Below are 7433 nucleotides of genomic sequence, written 5' to 3' on the forward strand. Positions count from 1 at the left end.
CTTCAAACCGCCCTCTTCTTGCAGATGCGGTAGGATTGGTACCTGCACCTGTTTCGCTGTGGGTGAAAACTCCTCTGCCAGCGCCCGCAACAGCAGAATGCAGTATCTCTCGCAGCAAGGCCTGGAAATGCTGCATTCTGCCAGCTCTCTGTGATGCTGGTAACATGTCTGCCATTTTGTGTTTGTACCGGGGGTCTAAGTACGTTGCCACCCAGTACTGATCCTTGCCCTTTATGCTTTTAATACGGGGGTTCCTCTACAAACACAGGAGCATGAAGGCCCCCATTTGCACTAAATTGCACTGCTCATCGCCCAGGAGAATGTCGTCCTCGGTCTCCTCCACCCAGCCATGGACAATACCAGGGATCCCCAAAAAGTTTAAAGTCTCCCTCAAAGCCTTCTCTTCTTGCTCCTCCTCCTCCCCCCAGCCACCATCCTCCTCTGACTCCTCTTCAGACTCCTGCTGACTTGTCTCAGATGGAGTAGCCCCCCTGGGAATTCATTCAGCATTGCGACTTCCTCATCTTCCTGCTCCTGCTCCTCGATGGCTTGATCAATGACACGACACAATGCAGAAGGCGTAAGGTACGATGTCACTGATGGCGTCCTGGCTGCGACTGACCAGTTTGGTGATCTCATCAAATGGCCGCAGAAGTCTGCATGCGTCGCGCATGAGCAGCCACTGGCACGGTGAAAAGAAAACAAGCTCCCCAGAACCTGTCCTGCTGCAGAGTTCGTACAGGTAGTTGATAATGGCACATTGCTGCTGGAGCAGCCTATCGAGCATATACAAGGTGGAGTTCCAGCGCGTCGGGCTGTCACAAATCAGATGTCTGACGGGCAAGTGGTGTCGCCGCTGAATGTCAGCAAGGCGAGCCATGGCCGTGTAAGATCTTAAGATCTTCTAAAATGGCCAGAGATTTTCCTGGCCTGCCGTAAGATGTCCTGGACCCCGGGGGTATTTGGCAACGAATCGCTGCACAACTAAGTTCAGGACGTGTGCCATTTTGCCCTGTTTCAGCGCGCTCGGCAGATTGGCACCGTTGTCGCACACCACTTTACCAACTGTCAAACTGAGCGGGGTTAGCCACTGATCGGCCTGTGACCGCAGAGCTGAAAGCGGTGCAGGACCGGTGTGGGTCTTGGCTTCCAGGCACAACAGCCGCAGCACAGCATGGCAACGTCTCACCTGGCACGTCGAATAGGTTCTGAGGAGCTTGGGGGGCGCAGTGGGAGACGGAGGATGAAGTAGGAAGAGAAGAGGCAGGCCTGCATGCAATCCTTGGCGGTAAAACACCAAATCCACACGGGAGCCACGGGTTACATGCTTGACGGCTGTCAGAAGGTTCACCCAGTGGGCAGTAAAATTGATGTATCTTCCCTGCCCGTGTTTGCTAGATCACTTGTCTGTTATCAGATGTATCTTGGCACTGACACTGTGTGCCAGAGATATATTTACTTGCCGCTGAACGTGGCCATATAGCTCTGGGAGTCCCTTCCGGGAGAAATATTTCCTTCTGGGGACCTTCCATTGCAGTGTGCCAATGGCCAAAAATTTTCTAAAGACCTCAGAGTCCACCAGTTTATATGGAAGTAGTTGGCGGGCTAGCAGTTCTGACAAGCCAGCGGTCAGCCGTTGGGCAAGAGGGTTATCCGGCGTCATCAACTTTTTATGCTCGAACATTTGGGCCACGGATGCCTGCCTTCTGCCAGATGAACGCGATGACGGCATGGTGGAAGGTGGAGTGGAGGACAGAGAGGAGAAGGAGAAGAGGCAGGATGTGGAGCGCCGGAAGTGTGGCTTTGTGGGTTCTGATGGCATTGTTCCCACTGGGCTCGGTGATGGGCGGTCGTCCCTAGGTGACTGTTGGGCTTACCGCGACTTATGCGTTGACAGCACAGGCTGCAGATGGCAACACTATTGTCAGCAGTTGACACGTTAAAAAAAAGCCCACACTGCGGAGCCATGTGCCGGCGTCCTGGGAACGCCAGAAGTGACGGCATGGTGAATGGCTCGCTCCAGATACATTTGTAGTCTGCTTTTTGCCTCTTGTGCCCTGCGAGCTCTGCCTGCTTCTCCTCCTTCTCTGCTGTTCCGTCTCTCCCTCTAAACTCCCCTCCTCTTCTTCTCTTGTGGGCACCCACGTGACGTCCATCGACACGTCATCATCGTCACCTTTACCACCACTGACATTTGAGATCTCTGAGTAGGCAGCAACAGCGGGGACTTCCTCCTTGGGCTGATCTGGGTACTGTCATCAGACTGCTAAGTGGCGGCCGTTGCTACCTCCTCTTCCTCATCCGATGTCAAGAATAGCTGCGCCTCGGTAAGGTCTGGGAATGGATGGGAAAATAATTCCTCTGACTCGAGTGGCGGGGCTATAGTGGTGGTGGTGGTGGTGTATTTTGGGGTGCACAAAGCAGAGAGTGAGGAGGGTGCAGAAGCGGAAGGCTGAGTGAGCCACTCGACCAACTCTGGTGCGCCCTTTGAAGTAATCGCACGCGCCTTCTCCAACTTCCCACTTAGGCTCCAGCCTGGTGCACCTGCCCGACCCCTACCACCCCTGTGGAACGGTCTGCCTCTTCCTCTGCCTGTCATTTTCAAAATGACCCTGTGCCTAAGTCCCTAGAGAAGAGCAGTATTTGTGGAAGCAGGTATATTGCAGCCCTCAATCAGTATTTTGCGGAAGCAGGTATATCGCACCCCTCAATCAATATTTGGTGGAAACAGATATATCGAACCCCTTAATCAGTATTTTGTGGAAGCAGGTATATCACACCCCTCAATTACTTTTTTGGGGGCAACAGGTATATCACACCTGTTGCAAATAGTTGTTCCAATAGCGCTTGTCCCTCTATATAGATGCAGAACCGCACACAACTGCTGCACAATACAAATGCACTATATACTTTCTATGTTAGAAAGTATATTATAAGTATATCACACCTATTGATGGCACACCTATACCAGTCCTTTAAAAGGACTTTTGTGGCCCTATTAGCTAGCGTTTGGTGTCCCTAACAGCCTGCCCCTGCTCCACAAATCAACCTCTCCCTACACTGGCAAAACACAGAATGTAAAATGGCTGCCAGATCAGGTTCTTTGATAGGGTGGGGTGTGTCCATGTGCTGAAACGTCTCAATTGGCTGTCCTGTCCCACCTGATGGATGTGTCATGGGTCAAAGTTCGGCGCAATGCAAAAGAATATGGCGCCGGCGGACATTGCCATATGTTCGGCGAATCGCGAACGCACAAAGTTCACCGCGAAACGACCGCTGGGCGAACCACAAGGCCATCTCTACTAAAATATGTATATATTAGCAGAAGTACTAGGCTTCGCACGGGTATATTTAATCTATTTCATTTAATGTTTGTGTGTGTTGTTAAGATATCGACAGTATCTCCCATAACAGTGACCTCTACAGCACCCCGCCCCTTTAACACTGAACTCCACAGTCCCCCACCCCTTAACACTGACCCCCCCCACAGTGCCCTGCCACTTTAAAATGGGACCTTCACAGCAGCCTATCCCCTTAACTTTGACCTTCACAGCAGTCCGCCCCTTTAACAGTGAGTTTTACAGAACCCCACTCCCTTGACAGTGACCTCCTCAGAGGCTCGTCCCCTTAATAGTGACCTCCACAGCGCCCTGCTCCTTTAATGCTAAGGCTACCCGACGACATGTGTCGCGCGACATTTTGTCTCCAAAATTTTTATACTGATAGGCTATAGTGTCGCATTTCGACATGAGACATACTGTGACACGACAGTTGCAAAAAATCCATCCAAGATGGATTTTTCTGCGACTGTCGCATCGCAGCATGTCACATGTCGCAGTGCAACACCATAGACTATCATTATAAAAAATGTCGCGCAACACCTGTAGCAGTGTAGTTGTGCCCTATGTGTTGTGCGATTTATTGTCGTGTAGCCCTAGCCTAAAGCTGACCTACAGCAGTGAAGAAAAATGGCTGGGTTGTTATGGAAACCTGGAGTAAAGCTGTGTGTATGTGGAGACTAAGGGCCTGCGAGCTTCTATTGGCTGATAAGGGACATGTGACCGTGTGTATGGCAGTTGGGATATGAAAAGAAAGACTTGCAGGCTTGTATTGGCTAATGAAGGTAATTTTTGGGGAATATCTCAGGAACGGTACATCCTAGAGAGCTGTGACCCCACAAGATTTATTTTCAGGTAGCAAGGGATGTGTATACCAAGGGGCAGATATATCATTAGGCTAAGTCACTTTTGTGGCGTCAAAAAGTCGCAAAAAAATGCGCAAATCAAAATTTTGCGACTTATATGCGACTTTTTGATGGCAAGCGCTAAGCACTCCAGTTTTGAGAAAATGGGCGGTTTGGCTTATGCAAATGATTGGCAAGACAAATTTACTATTGCGACTTTTTAATAAAGTCGCAAAAAAGTCCCAATTTCACTCCAGCGAGGACCATGCTTATCTTATGAGACTTTTTAATTGAACATGCGACTTTTTCATAAAAACGTGCGACTTTTTCATTAAGATGTGCGACTTTTGTAAAGCTGCTTACTGACGGATAAACTGCTACCGTCAAACCACATTTATTATAGTCTTAAAGGGCCGATCATAAATCTGACTTGGCTAAAACTGACTTTAGCCATATGTGAAAGTGGAGTGAGCTGTCAGAGTAATGATGAATCTGGCCCCAAGTCTTGTTGAAATTGATGGTTGTGTATTTGAGTGATCGCAGAACACACACACACACACACACATCTACGTCCTCCTTCATATATATATATAAGGACGTAGATGTGTGTGTGTGTGTGTGTGTATATATGAGGCAAGCTGTTTTGCCAGCAATTCACTCCTTCTCTGACTGGCTGCAGAGGTCATGTGGTGTAACCACCAGCCAATCAGTGGTGAGGCAGCCATACATAGCGCTAACTGTAACTTTGGAGTCACGGCTTCTCAGCCTGCCCTCATCTCCCTGCATGGACTGTTCTAATAAATGTGCTGGTTTATATGTAAACTACTTATATGTAGCTAAGGGACAGTGATGGCATACTTGCGACAGCGTGATGGCATGCAGGTGGCAGAGTGGTGGCATACCCACGGGACAGTGGTGACATACAGGGGACACAGTGGCAGAGTGATGGCATACTGGGGGCAGAGATTTCTAGAGCTTTTTTTTTTTTTCCCGCACAATGGGCATTATTGCTAATGATGATAGAGCCTTCAGGCAGATCTTATGGGGCATTCATGAATTGGAGGTGCAATAGGTGATCTCATGTCCATGGACAAGTACATGCAAACCAGCGCTGCCCTCCTCCCATCTCCTGCTTGTATAGTCTCTAAAGGTCCGTGCACATGACACATACAAATCTACGCCTGACCTTTTGATTTCTACCACAGATTTGCGGCTGGATGTGCAGCATATCCAGACATGGATAAGCCCCTGGGGCTAATCTCTGCATGGTAGCCTGCCACATGCATAGTGCCCCTAGTTCCCCAAGGTGGTGGAGGGATGTGACCCTTGCGGCCTCGCTATAATCCCATTACAATGCGTATAAAGTAAACTGCGCTCAGATGATGTCATGATGAGATACATAAACAATTGGAATATGATCAGATGAAGCAGATTATGGGCGGCCTGTAATCTGAGAGGGTGGATGACACATCATATGCCTTCATTATACCGGAGAAGCAGCAGGTCGTCCCATGACAATCCCCCTCGCTGGATTCCTCCTGATTTAGGGTGACTGTCACAGCTCCGTGTTTTACAAGGCGAGCAGCCGGGACACGTGCACCTTTTTATAGTCTAGGGAAAGGGATCCTGGCACGGAGCCATGGTGTGCCGGTATCAGCTGCTGTGCACACCGGCGTTAACCCTTTACTTGCTGGTAGTGTTTCCCCACCTCTGGCTTTCCAGCTGCTGCAAAATTACAACTCCCATCATGCCTTGTGGAATTGGACATATTTTTTATTTATTTTTTTGGTACAGGACTGCCAGTTCTTACCTTTTACACTATTTTCCTAAATGTAATTTACGAAGTGAAGATCATGTCCGCCTGGAACATAAATTTCACTTGACACAAGTAAAGTGTATGTCCCCTGACAATATTTTTTGTGATTGTTAAAGGGTCTGTCTCACTTCAGTAAGTGCCATTTATTATGTAGAGAAAGTTAATACAAGGCACTTACTAATGTATTGTGATTGTCCATATTGCCCCCTTTGCTGGCTGGATTCATTTTTCCATAACATTATACACTGCTCGTTTCCATGGTTACAACCACCCTACAATCCAGCAGCGGTGGCCGTGCTTGCACACTATAAGAAGTAGTGCTGGCCTCTCTGGTGACCGGGACCATGGGAACTCACATTGGCTGGTGCTCTTTTTCTATTGCAGCGGTAGGCAACCCCCGGCACTCCAGCTGTTGTGAAACTACTACTCCCAGCATGCATTATTGTTCTGATCTTTTCACAATTCACATAGAGATGAATGGAGCATGCTGGGTATTATAGTTTCACAACAGCTGGGGTGCCGAAGATTGTTGACGCCTGTGTTAGGCTACATTCACACGTCCGTGGTGTGTTGCGGACCCGCAAATTGCGGGTCCGCAACACACCAGCCCGTCACCCCCATAGAAATGCCTATTGTTGTCAAGAATAGGACATGCTCTATCTTTTTGCGGAGCTGCGGACCCAAAATCGGGGCCGCGCTCCGCAATTGCGGCTGCAGACAGCACACTGTGTGCTGTCCGCATCCATTCTGTCCCCATAGAGAATGAATGGGTCCGCACCCGTTCCGCAAAATTGCGGAACGGATGCGGACACATTTTGCGGACGTGTGAATGGAGCCTTATAGTGTGCAAGTACGACCACCGCTGCTGGATTGCGGGGTGGTCGTAACCATGGAAATGAGCAGTGTATAACCTGATGGAAAATGAGGCAGCAAAGGGGGCAATATGGACAATCCCAGTACATTAGTAAGAGCCTTGTATCAACTTTATCTACATGATGAATGTCATTTGCTGAAGGGACACAAACCCTTTATTAATGATTGATACACATTAAAGGGGTATACTGGTTCTTTCAAGTTATCCTCTATCAACAAGAATATTAGATCGGTGAGGGTACTACTGCTGGGGCCCCAACCAATCAAGAGAACAGGGGCCACGTATCCTCTACAGCCCATGTGCAACCAGCCGCTCCATTCATTTCTATGGGTGTTCCGGAGATAGTGGGGCATTGTACCTCCGGAACTCCCATAGAAATAAATGGAGCGGACACGCACATATGTGACCCGCCAATCCATTCATTCCAGGGGCCTGCAAGGGGTTCGTTCTCGTGATCGCTGGGGGTCCCAGTGGTAGGACCTTCACCGATCTAATAGTTATATCCTATCCCAGGGTCGGTAACCTCCAGCACTCCAGCTGTTGTGAAACTACAACTCCCA

Source organism: Bufo bufo, chromosome 6 (assembly GCF_905171765.1).
Source record: "Bufo bufo chromosome 6, aBufBuf1.1, whole genome shotgun sequence".
In the NCBI taxonomy this organism is placed as follows: Eukaryota; Metazoa; Chordata; class Amphibia; order Anura; family Bufonidae; genus Bufo; species Bufo bufo.